The sequence below is a fragment of the Petaurus breviceps genome, unplaced genomic scaffold, assembly GCF_028583685.1.
Source record: "Petaurus breviceps papuanus isolate PSGF00001 unplaced genomic scaffold, PetGlider_PUasm1.0 171, whole genome shotgun sequence".
Taxonomy (NCBI): Eukaryota; Metazoa; Chordata; class Mammalia; order Diprotodontia; family Petauridae; genus Petaurus; species Petaurus breviceps.
Window position 1 is genome coordinate 22,948,071 of NW_027185754.1, and position 13,682 is coordinate 22,961,752.

The 13,682-nt window shown below is 38.2% G+C and overlaps 1 protein-coding gene across 6 annotated transcripts in view; it reads right to left on the reverse strand.

Moving 5' to 3' along the window:
• Positions 1-13,682, reverse strand: part of ZBTB34 (zinc finger and BTB domain containing 34) — an 85,735-nt gene that overhangs the window by 8,121 nt on the left and 63,932 nt on the right. For 2 of the 6 annotated variants that reach the window (XM_069082712.1, XM_069082710.1), the window contains exons 2-3: positions 8,408-8,509; positions 6,622-6,706 (exon numbers count right to left, since the gene is read on the reverse strand). The gene's annotated coding sequence lies outside the window, so the exon portion shown is untranslated. Of the gene's footprint in view, positions 1-4,648; positions 4,684-6,621; positions 6,707-8,390; positions 8,510-13,682 lie in introns of all 6 variants that reach the window. The other 4 variants (XM_069082711.1, XM_069082709.1, XM_069082714.1 and 1 more) reach the window with 3 other exon arrangements.

Here is a 13,682-nt window from a genome sequence, read left to right on the forward strand (position 1 = left end):
TTTATTTAAAATGCACAAGGTTCTTAACTGAGAGCTGGGGGAAAGGAGACTTGGATAGCTTTAGGAAGAATGAAAAAGGTCTGGAAAAGCTACCATGGAGAGTAGGATAGTGAGGTAAAAAGAGAGGAGTAAGAGGATTGCCTAATAGCAGTGAGGTCCATTTGAGGTTGTGTAATATAAATTTATACTAGACCCACTCAAAATAGCTGCATTATTTTTTCTTCCTTCATTCAACAGAATATATATAGGAAAGAGGTGGGAGTGATCCAAGGCTAAGGTATGGCTGGGGATAAGTGGTGAAATGATGGGAGAAGGATGGATTCAAGAGGAGAGTACAGTGTAAAGTTGAATTGGTTCAACAAGGGATCAAGATGGAGAAAAGAGAGAATGGCTATTGTAGGGGAGATGGCCTCAGAGAGAATTGAGGGGTCAAGGAATTGGAGGTCACATTATGGATGAGAATAGGCTTTCTGCAAGGAAAGGCAGAGGGACAGGTGAAAAGTCAATTGATCATGTCAAATAATTTTAGGTCAGATAAGGGGATTTCAGAATTCTGAAACAGGAAGGTAGTATATTTGTGGGTGATGTTAAGAGCAAGAGGATGACCATCTTTTTGTGTGGCTAAGGTGAGGTAGAGGTCATGGAAAATGAAAAGGTTGATGAACTGAGTGGTTAAGGTATTTGAGGAAGAGTCAGTATGTATGTTGAAGTTCTTTAGTTTAAGGGCAGGAGTCAGGGAGGGCAGAAAATTGTGAACCACATACTTAAGTCACTGAAGAAGGAAGGAGAGTGGAATGTCTGTAGACAACAGTTGCCAGGATTTTAATTGAGTGGGTAGAGGCTAACAGCATGAACTTCAAAAGAGGGTAAGTTATTTAATAATGAAGGCAGAGACAGAACCTTAAAGTGGTAATAGGGAGCTCAATGAGTATTATAACTCCCTGGCCTTGGCTAGTCAGCTGAGGGGAATGAGGGAAAGTGTGTAGCCAGAAACAGAAAGGATGGCCAGGGAAGTTGTGTTTAGGAGGGAGCTAGGTTTCAAAAATGGCTAGTAGATAGAAGTAGTGGGAGAGGAAAATATTTAGAGCAAAGACATTTGTTTCCTATGGTACATGCATTCCAGAGGGCATAGTGAAAAGAGTGGGTGGTTTTGTTTTGTTTTGTTTTTTAAATTTGAAGTGGGAAGATACAAGAGGATAAGAATAAGGAATTGAGAAGTGAGGATGGGAAATAGAAGATGATCTAGAGGAGTTCAGAATCACTGGGATATGACCAGGTGTGAGAATGATTATCATTAATTCAAAAACACCCCTTCTCCACCCAAAGGATTAGGCTAGAGACAAGTATACTATGAGATGGAAGACATATGGTCAGATGGAAGGTCACATTTCACTGTTCCTCTTCCCTCCAAAGGCTGTAGATTAGGCAAGAAAAGGATGAAGCATGAGAAGAAAATCCCAATCCCTGCTGACTTTTCCCTCTATCTTCCTTCAAAGAACAGGTGAAACAAGAGGTGCAGCAAGGAGAGGAAAGGCCTGATGTCAAAGGAAGGTTGTGACTCTCTCCACTGGAGGTGCCCTACATCAAAGTTGGGATACTGGGCTAGAAGAGGTAGAAGTTGCTCTGTACTTGTACAGATGGAAATTAGCCCAATCTTCGAGCAGTAGAGCAGGAAGCAGTAGCGCTCAATTGAGGGAAAAATCACTTTGGGGCAGATGGAAGACGGGCCCCTTGCCACCTCCTTTTAGGGGACATGAAGCACAGTAAGAAGTAGAAAGGGTGCAGCGGAAGGTGTGGCTCCTTTTCTTATATGAAGTAGAACAGAACTAATCTATCCTGCCATCCCAGGACCTGCTTTTCTTATTTAACTCCTTCACTACCCATTGAGGGCATTAAAGTTGAAGGGAGGCTTATTTCCTCTCCCTCTATTAGAAATGTTAACTGTACATCATCATACAGCTCCTTCCAATTACTCAATTACATTTACCTTTCTATGTTTCTCTGGACTCTTATACTTGCATTTCAAATTTCTTACATAGCTCTGGTCTTTTCATCATAAATGCTTGAAAGTTCTCTATTCCATTAAAGATCAATTTTTTTTTTTCCAGTAGGGTTGTCTTGCAGAGTAAGTTGTTTTTGGTTGTGAACCTATATCTTTAGTCTTTTAGAATATTATATTCCAAGCTCTTCTCATTTAGAGCAGAAGCTGCCAAGTCTTCTGTGATCCTGACTGTAATACCTTAGTGACTAAGGCTTAATCCTTGTGTTCCTCCTTTCTGGATGGATGCCTGTAGTATTTTTTTTCTTTGATATATGTACTCTGAATTTTGGCTATAACATTCCCAGGACGTTTCATTTTAGGCTTCCTTTCAGGTGATGGATTCTTTCTACATTTGTTTTACCCTATTGTCCCAAAAGAATTAGATAGTTTTCACTTAAGTTATCTTAAAACACAGTATCAAAGCCTAAAAAAAAAAAAGTCATGGTTTCAGGCAGTATGATTCTTAAATTCTCAATCTGACCTGTACTCTAGGATATCTGTTTTTAAAAGCATTTACCTTAATCTTCTATTTTTTTCAGAATTGATTTTGTGCTATTTCTGAAGTCACTGATTTCTTTTTGATATCTTCTAATTTTTAGAGATTCCATTTCTTAAGAAAGGCTTACTGCTTTCTATTTATTCGTTTCTCCTGTGCACTACTTCACTATTTGTTCCTTGCTTCCTTTCTTGTAGGTATTCAGTCATCCTTGTGGAAAATCCATTTTTTCCCCTGTAAGTCTACTTAGAATTGTTACATAGATACTTTCTCCTCCTAGGTAGAATTTTTCTGCATCTCCAGATCTATAATTTTTTTTTTATAATGAGTTATACATTCTTTGGTTTACTCATCTCTTCAATTTTAGTTACTGAACTGGGGCTTTGAGTCAGGGCCAGGTTCCATTTCCTCCTGGACTTATGGGTGGGTGATCAGCTTTGCTTGGTCTCCCTTGAGTCGTCTGAGTTAGGCCCCACTGGTTTTTTTGAGGTTCAGAATGCTGGCTCTTTGGGGCCTTTTACAACATCTCAAGACAAAATGCTGGTAATTTCAAAGTTTGAGCACTATGACACCATGCCAAGTGCCGTCATTCCTGGTGGCTTCCCAATCACCCCAGGGATTTCTCAGGGGAGCTTTATCTTCTTGTTGTCTCTAGACACAGAGCCTTAAAGACCATATTTCTTTGGTTTTACTGGGATAATAGTGACTTGTTTGCCAGTATAGGCTCTGACCAGTACTAGTGGCTCCCTTTCCTACTGGTCAGTATCTTGGCTGACATTTCTATGCATTTCTGAGGTGAAAAAAGCTATTTATTATAAAGTCTCATTGGATTTCTCAATTATTATTTGGTCCAGTATGAATTTCCAGTTTCTGCTATAATAGTATGTGGGAGCTGAGTAGTCTGCCTCTGTTCAGGGAGCCATCTTGGGCTCACGGTCCCCTGAAAGGGACTTTATAAAGAATTTAGTCCAATCCTATTATTTTTCCAATGAAGTCTAAAGGAGGCAAGTGAGTTGCCCAGGGTCACATAGGAGGTAAATTAACAGTTCATATCTGAAATCTGCTCCTAAAAATACAAACAGAAATCTGGTACCCTTTATATTAGTTTATGATTATTAAGTTGTTCTGTGCTTTGGTCCTGAAATCTACAGAAACGTCACCTATGCAACCCCTTTGGATTAAAATGAAAATGTCCCAGAAAGTCATTGTCTCTGGTTTCACACCAAACTTTCCATATCAAAATTTAGCAGATGTTTTCCTTTAACCTTAATGGTTAAATTTATACCTCTTTGATCAGATAAAAAGAGACTCTCATTCAAAGACAGAATGAAATAGCCACATAAAATTTCAGTGCTGAAAGGGCCCTCAGAGGCTCAGTTCCACTATTTATAAGCTATAGTATCATGGCAAATTACTTCCCCTCAGCCTCAGTTTTCTACATCATAAAATGGGGATAATTTTATTTAACAATACCTTACTTTACAGGATTGTTTATGGGGAAAGACCTTTGTAAAAAGAGAGTAACACAGAAACCTGAGTAGTTGTTAATATTTCCTAGTTCACAGGGTTGTTGTGAGAAAGGTGCTTTGTAAACAAAGTCCAGAGGTTGTCTCCTTAAAGCCCAGGTTCTCTTCTCTTGAATGATTTTCAGAACCAGAGCTCCCCTGTAGTCCTGTGCTACAGTACCCAAGTCAAAGCTTAACCTGAGATTAATGTGAACTACCTGTACCTATACCAGTTATCTAATACTGAGGAATCAAACTACTTCCCACACCAAAGGGTACAAGGCTGTGCTGACTGTCCAATAAAGACAAGGCTCCAGGCTGCCATCCTACAAATCACTCTTGAGACCAATTATAAGACCCCCAAATTATAAGACAACACATATGTCAAGACTGATAAGTTAATTAGTCTTGATGGAAGACCTCAGATTCTTCACTTGTAAAGGGGGTACCTAGTTATGTCATAGGTTTATTAGGGTTACTATTGGTTAAAATGAGAAAATGAAGAGAAAAATATTTTGCTAAATACAGAATAAAATACAACATGAAGTTTTATTATGAATATTTGTAAAAGTAGATAAGAAAATGTGACAGATGCTATATAATTACCAATTTCATGGATCCATGGGTCTCAGTTTCCTTCTCTGTAAAATAGAGATTGAGTAGATAACTTCTAAGTTCCCTTTCAGCTATTTTAAGTTACACCAACTATTTATATTACCTTTTGGGAGGAGTGTAGGAGGCAGAGCTGTGGTTGCATTATTGTAGAAAATTCCCTTTACCAAGGCAGTTCTGCCATTCAACTGGAACTTATAGTCCTGGAGAGCTTCCTGGGGCCCTGAGAGGTTAAATGACTTGACCAGGGTGGCAAAACTAGTATATGGCAAAGGTATGCTCCTGATTTCAAGGCTGTGTCTCCATCTACTACATGATATTACCTCACTTATGGTTGTCCTTGTTACCAAAAATAGTAAGCTAACACTCTGAATTTTTCTTCAACAAACATTCATTTTTTTTTTATAAGCAATCGGGGTTAAGTAACTTGCTCAAGGTTACACAGCCAGTTATTTCTGGGTGTGGTGCTGAGTATCTGAGCCCAGATTTGATCCCCAAGTCATCCCAACACTGGAGCCAGTGCTCTTACTCGCTGAGCCACCTGGCCGCCCCTAAGCAATTGGGGTTAAGTAACTTGCTCAAGGTTACACAACCAGGTGTTTCTGGGTAGGTGCTAAGTGTCTGAGCCTGGATTCGATCCCCAGGTCATCCCAACACTGGAGCTAGTGCTCTTACTCGCTGTGCTACCTGGCCGCCCAAACATATTCATTTTTAACAAAAGAATAATTTATGTTTGTTTATTATGGATACATTATATTAATGTATTATATTAATTATATATTAATATGGTCCCATCCACATATTATGAATGGGACCTTAAAAGCAAACAGAAAACCTTCAAGATAGAGGTAAAAGTGTAAAATTAAAATTATTATATATATATATATATATAGTTATATAGCTGCGCCTTAAATTTCTTCTTCTTCTGTATCAACATGAGAAAGAAAAAAGCTTCCATATTATTCAGGTCCCAAATGTCTTCTCATTAAGAATGATGTATGAGAAATGGATGAACACATTATGGTATATGATATAACAAAATACTACTGAGTCATAAGAAATGAAGAAATTGTCAGAGAAAGCTGGGAAGATTTGTATGTATGAACTGGTACAGAGTAACATAAGTAAAATAAGGGAAAAAAACTTATGCAAAGAAAATCAACAATAAAATCAAACAACTTAGAAAAACTTAAGAATTCTCAACACAATAAACAACTATGACTTCAGAGAACAAATCAAGCATGTTACTCACCTCCTGACAAAAGTTATCAACTCAAAATGCAGAATGAAATAATTGTTTTTTGGAAATGAAAAATGAGGGAATTTGTTTTGCTTGACTATGTATTTGTTACATAGATTTTATTTTTTTCCCCCCATTGCGGGGGGAGAGAAAAAAAAGATTTTTGTTAATTGAAAAAAATATAAAGAAAAAATATATTAGTTTGGGAATAAAAACATTCCTATACCTACAGAAACTACTGTTAAAAAAAAAACCCAACAGACTAGAATCTAGATGCTTACTGTCCATTGGTGTGATTTTCTTCAAAACTCTGTAAGCAAACATGTTTCTAAATAGTTCCTCATTTTGCCCTAAGATGTATTATGGTCAATATAATAAAGGTATAATTACGGGATGTTTATATCATAGCTAATTTTTTCCCCTCAGGAACATTGTTCCTTCATCATCTCACCTGTGAAATTAAAAGAGTTGAAGTAGATGACTCTCCCTGAGGTTCAAAGGAAAGCTGTGATTGATTAGCACAGGTAAGAAGAGGTAACAATGGCCAGCAAGAAAATGATTAAGGGGCAGCTAAGTGGCACAGTGGATAGAGGTCGTGGAGTCAGGAAGATCTGAGTTCAAATATAGCCTCAGACACTTACTAGCTATGTGATCCTGGGCCAGTCACTTAACTTTGATTTCCTCAAAAAAAGAGAGAAAGAAAGAAAGAAAATGATTAATACATTACCTGATGCTAACTCAGCTTCATGAAGATGAGCTGGAGAATTGTCTGCTGTCCTCAAGTAAACTTATGCTTCTAAAACATTCTTTCCCTGCATATACAAAGACGGAATGACACAAATTAAAGGGAAAAAAAATACTTGTGTCCATACTTACACTTTTTAAGCAACAAGTCTAACTTTTGAAAGTTCCAGGGCAATTTATATTCTCCAATTCACTGGAGTTTTAATTTTATGAGCAACTAAATCATTACATCCCATAAGCTTATCTTCCTAGACTTTGCTTAACCAGCAGCACTGAGTCACTAAAACCTACCAGAAAAGGATATGGTTACAATAGCCAACACTGTGACCAAACTGCTCAGGGGATAGACAATGTTGGCTATCATAACTAACAAAATTATTTTGCTGTATTTTAGCTCTATTGCTTGTGAGGGAAGGGAGGAGACTAGTTATAAATAATAGTCATAAGAAATTACTATCATTCACATTTATATTGTTTTTTTACAGCTTACTAAATTCCTGTGAGTTAGGGCAAATATTATCATGCATATATTATAGAAAATAAAACTGAGCCTGAGAAAGTTTAAGTGACTTAACTTTACAAGACTGCAGTTAGGAAGTGGCAAAGACTAAGCTCAAAAACAGGTCTTCTGCCTCCAAGTTCAATAGTCTTTCTGTTTTTTAATGACATGATGAACTTCAAAATGCCTATCACAAAACAGTAACTTGCATTTTGATAGTGCTTTAAGGTTTACAAATTTACAAACTGCTTTCTTCACAACAACCCTGAGATAGAGAGTAGTACATAGTTCAGTCAAGTGTACTGCTCCTAAAAATTTGTTGCTGTGTCTGGATGGTCTGTTTTGGGGTTACTGAGAGCACGTAGGTATTCCAATGCTTTCTTTCAATCCAAATTAGCAAGAATTTGATCAAATGTCCTTTCTGAATCTTGATACCATAACGCAAATAAGACTGTATGATCTCTGTGATCCCTGATAGCTGTGTCCATAATCCTACTCACACATCAATATATTTCTCTTCTTGCTCACTTCAAAACATACACAAATGTGCACAAAGACATCATTATCACTGATCTTTCTTTAGTTTGGCACAGCTTTAAGCTTTAATTCTCTTGCTTTTTCCAACAGTTACTTTGAAAGCCATATATGTGTGTATGTGTATACACATAGACACACATGCATGTATCCATATATGTGTATATATTAATATATTTTATATATGAATTATTAATCATTTACAGGAAAATACAGCTTTATCTCTTCTATTTTCTTCTACTTCCTCAGTACTGTACCTCTATTCTACTCTTCATTTGCAAATACACTGATGATAATTTATGTGGCTCATGCATTTCATGGATCTGTGGCCAAGGACAGGGAAAATGATGACTTGGCATGGGGCAGATGTGAAGCCAGGTTAAGACTTCATGACAGCAGTCACCATAGCCTTTGGTAATATGGCTGTGAATGCTATAATTGATCTGATCAGTGCCCGTAAAGATAAAGAATTTACTTGTGATAAGGCAGCTTCCACCTTGATTTCAATAGCTTCAAATATGGTGAGGATCCATTAGGCTGTCCCAGTCATAGAGTGAATAGCAAGGTCTTTGCTTAATGTGCCCAGCTGATCCATACCTCACTGCCCAAGAAAGTCTGTTCCCCTCTCCCCCAAAAGAGCACCATGTATACTCTATATTGTTTTATATAATACTGACTTCTCTTGCCTCCCCTCAGTTTCCCTCTTTTCCTTCATTTACCTCAAATGGCTGTTTACCTTCTCTCCTCCCTTGCCAATTTCCTTCTTCTGCCTTCCTCAAATCACATCCTTTTCCCCATTCTCTCCTCTTCGGCACTAGCAGCATCATTGGCCTTTGGCCTGTTCAACAAGAAAAAAAACCACAAGCACTCTTTTAAACTTTTAGTTCTCCTTAGGTAGCTCTCCCCAGTTTATACCCATTGATAAAATTCTGATGGTTCCAACTTTCCCACTGTTTTTATTCCAGATTAACCACACTAGATTGTTAAAATAAAATAGCAAACTCTTCATATCATCTTTATTTAAGTGACAATCTTCATGTAAAACGCTGCTATTCAACAAGACCTCATACATTAAGCACAACGAATCAACAGAAGGATATGAGAGTCAAAAAGTTAACATGATCTTATATTCCAGGCTACAGGCAGTTTTCAAAACAAAGGTGGTAACAGTACTACTATACTCTCTAGTCAAAACACATCTAGAGCACCATATTCTGTTCTGAGTAATTTATTTTAGGAAGCAGATTCTTAAGCTTGAGTATGGTGACAGGATGGTGACAATACTGGAAACCATGCCATAAGATCAGTGAAGTACTTGGGAATATTTAGTCTGGAGGAGAAAAGACTTAGAGAGGACATAATGACAGACAGTCCTGTCGAAGAAGAATTAAATTTGTTCTAATTGACCCCAAAAAGCAGACTCAGGACACAGTAGATTATAGAATATGATAGAGCTGAAAAGAACATGAGATCATCTGGTCCAATCCCCTCATTTTACAGGTAAGGAAAATGTGACTTGGGGGGATTAAATGATTTGCCTGGAATCAACAAATAAATATTTGTTGAGGGAACGAACTATGAACAATGTGTGAAAACTTCAGCAATAATGCTTTACCTTAATAGTAGGAACAATTCTGCAATAATGAAAGTTCCTAAAAAGTAGAAAGGGCTTGGTGAGCTTCTTATCATTGAAGGTCTGTAAGAAGCAGCTGTGTGTCATTTGTCAGTGTAACTATACAGGGGACACCCTCTCAGATAGGGATTAATCTGTATGATTTCTAGGGTCCTTTCTACTTCTGAGAATTGGTAAAATCCATCTTTGAAAATGTCATTTTTAAGTGGAGCCATTCAGGTTGAGCATGCTTCAGCCCAATTCCTGTTTAGATCTAGTTTTCTTCAGGGCCATTAAGAACAGTTTCACAGCAGTATTATCTTTCCTGTTAGCCCATCTCCAAAAACTAAAGCTGAAGTAAAAGACAAAATGTATTAAAAAATTACTGAACACATAATAGGAACAATGTTCTCTAGGAACTTATAGACAAGTAGGAATAATAGTGTGGTAAATAAAAACATGGACAAATAAACTATAATAACTCTTCAAAGTAGGTAGGACAAGCGTGATTGTTCCTATATTAGATATGGGGAAGTTAAGTCTCAAAGAGGTGCCTTGAACAATGTTATATATATACTATTTCTAGGGGTTGAGGTGAGGACTCAAATCCAGGTCTTCTGAATTTAAATTTCACTCCTTCCACTATATCACTTTAAGGGATATTAACAACTATACTATTATTAAAATTAACTGTAGCTCACATTTATTCAGTGTTTTAAAAATTCCAAATGACTTTCTTAATAATAATGCTGTGAATTATCTAGTGTAAGTATTCTTATTTCCATTTTACAATTAAGGAGATAAGTCCAAACAAGCAATGAGACTAATTCAGGTAAGACAGTATTAGCATGAGGGCTCAACCCAGGTCTCCTGACTCCAAGACCTGTACTTTTTCCATCACACTGCACTGGGTGAAACACCATGATCAGTAGTTTACCCAGATTTCCGAAGGCAATGGAGAGTCATTGAAAGTTTGTGAGTAAAGGAGCAACATGCTCAAAACTGGGTGTTATGAAGATAAATCTGGAGTCCTGTGAAATGTAGATGGGATAGAGGAGACACTGGAACCAGGTAATGAAATGAAAACTCAGCTTTTCCTATCTTCTCAGGAGAATGACACCCTTAGCAAAAAAAAAAAAAAAACACAAACACAAACCAAACACTACCATTTACACCTAGTGGAGGTATTCCATTTTTCAGTAAAAATGAGAAAGGAAAGTCAAAATTCTCTTCTCTATTGCTTATATTACCACTTTCCTTTCAGAGTGAAAATTAGATACAAAGTTTTTTTCCCCCTTAAAGCTGCTAACAAGTAACACTCTTTAATAAGAAGGTTCTAAAGTCCCAATGTAGTTAACTTACATTTAATATTTTAAATTCTAAGCACACTATCAAACTAATAGGCCCAAGAGGCACAATATGTCACAAACGTTTATACCCAACAACTTGATGTTATAGGGAGGGATCTCAAACTGGATATTCATTGTTGTTGTACAGTCATTTTCAGCTGAGTCCAATTCTTGGACACCCCATTTGGGAGTTTTCTTGGCAAAGATACTGGAGTGGTTGGTTTGTCATTACTTTCTCCAGCTCATTTTACAGATGAAGAAACTGAGGCAGATAGGGTTAAGTGACTTGCCCAGGATCATACAAGCTAATGTCTGAGTCCAGATTTGAACTCAGGAAAGGGAGTGTTCTTGACTCCAGGCCTGGCACTCTATCCACTGTGCCACCTAGCTGCCCATAGGCACCATAGTGTCCCACAGGCACCTCAAACTCAGCATGTCCAAAACTTTCCCCTAAGCCCTGCCTCTTCCAATTGCCTATTACTGTTAAGTACACCATTTACTCAGATACAAAATTTCAATGTCAGTATCATCTACTAATTCTCACTAACCTCACATATCAAATCGACTGTAAAAATCTTGAGATTTTGGGGCAGCTAGGTAGCACAGCGAGTAAGAGCACCGGCTCCAGTGTTGGGATGACCTGGAGAATGAATCCTGGGCTCAGACACTCAGCACCACACCCAGAAATAATTGGCCGTGTAACCTTGAGCAAGTTACTTAACCCCAATTGCTTTAAAAAAAAAAAAATCTTGAGATTTTTACCTTCACAACATCTTTCATATAATCTTCCCCTTTTTCCATAAACACAGTCACAATCCTAGTCCAGAACCTTATCACTTCTTTCTGGACTGTTGTAATGTTTCCTCCTTCCCCAATTTAGTCTCCTTGCCTCAAGCCTCTCCCTACTCCAAACACCCTCACACAGCTGTCAAAGTACTTTTCCTATAGTGTAAGTCTGATCATGTCACCATCTAGCTCAACCAACTCCAGTGACTTGCCACTCACTCCCTCAAGGATCAAACCTAAACTCTACTGTTTGACATTTAAGGCTCTTCATAACCAGGTCCCTTCCTTCTTTTCCAGTCTTCTTGGATATTACTCTTATCCCCTATACTCTTTGATTCATTCATATCAGGCCCTTTACTTGCACCCTTGCCTACCCCCTTTGGCCTTACCTAGCTATTGAACTAGTTCACCATGGGGTCAAGGTGAGGAAGGAAGGAGAGTAGTAGTGCAAGGATGATGTGATGGCTTTGGAAAGAATTGAGGGGTCAAGGGGTTGGAGGTAGGGAAAGAGATTGAAGATTAGAAAGACAGAAGAAGATAGAGGCAACAACTCTATACTGTTCGCTTCTTTCAATTCCCTTGCCCCATTTATTGTATCACTGATCTTGCCCTGCAAAGCCTCTGCCTTGGATGACCAACTCCCATCTGCTGCCTTTGCTTCAAACTCATGCCGCTGAAAGAAGCTGAAGAAAATCAGGAAACTATGCTGAATGGGTCCGATACAAATCTGTGTTAGATAGTTTCAGTTGGGCATTCACTATGGCAAGGCAATCTTTTTATACTTCCCTAATTAACTCACTATCCCACTAATCTCAGTTGTGTTTCCCAACTCTTTCATCCTTCCTCAAACCACCATGGCTCCCCCTCCCTCCACCTTCTCAGTTGAGGATCTTGCCTCATATTTCACTGCAAAAAAAATTGATGCCATTCACAGAGAATTCCCTCTTCATCTCATATAACCCAAATGTTTTCTACCACTGGCATTCTTGTCTCACATGAAGAGGTAGCCCTTCTCTTAGCCAAGGTAAACCCTTCTACACGCACAAGTTTTTCTATTCCATTTGTTCTCCAACAGATTACCCTCTCTATCTTCCCAACTCTCTCACTCTTCAATTTCTCCCTGTTTACTGGCTGCTTCCTTACTATTTACAAAAATGACCATGTTTTCCCTATCCTCAAAAAATACTCACTTGCTCCATCTATCCTCATTAGCTATAGTTCCATATCTATCCTCCCTTTTATGGCTAAACTCCTTGAGAAGGCCATCTATAATATGTGACTCCATTTTCTTTCATTCCTCTCTCATCTTGGATCTTTATAGTCTGCCTTCTAATATCATCATTCAACCAAAACAATCTCTCTAAAGTTATCAATGACCTCTTAACTTCCAAATCTAAGAGTCTTTTCTCAATTCTTATCCTTCTTGACCTCTCTGCAGCCTCTGACATTATTGATCACCCTCTTCTCCTTCATACCTTCTGCTCTCTGGATCTCCTTGACACTACTCTATCCTAATTCTCCTCCTGTCTGACCATTGCTCATTGTCTTCTGAATGTTTACCCAGGTCACATCTACTTAAAGGTGGATGTCACCCAGAGCTCTGTCTTGGGCCTTCTCTTTGTCCTTCCTTTATAGAATAATATTTCACTATATTATTAAAGGTAGATATTTGCTATCTTATCAGCTCCCATGAATTCAATTATAATCTCTATGCTGATGATTTATTCTCTGATCTACCTATCCAGGCACCCCCAGACATGCATTTCCAATTGCTTATTACAAACTAGATATCCAGTAGACATTTTATACTCAACAACTTATCTTTTCCCCCAAATCTTCCCCTCTTCTAAACTGTTGGGGGCACCATAATCCTCCCAAGAGTTCAAGTTGCCATCCTTAACTCCTTATTTTCTCTCACTTCCCATAACCAATTTGTTGTCAAGCTCTGGTAATGTTATCTTTATATCTCTCCAATACTCCACCTTCTCTCCTTTGACACTGCCACCACCCTGGTGCAGGCCTCATCAGGTGACACCAAGACAGTTGCAACAACCTGCTGGTTGATCGCCCTGCCTCAGGTTCTCCCTCCTTGAAACTGTCAAATCATTCTCCATACGGTGCAGACCTGCCCATGTAATTTCTTTATTCAATAAAATCCAATAGCTCCTTATCACCTCCAAAATCAAAAACAAATTCTTCTTTTTGGCATTCTAAGCCCTTCACAACTTGGTCCTCTCCAACCTCTCCAGTCCGCTTATAACTTA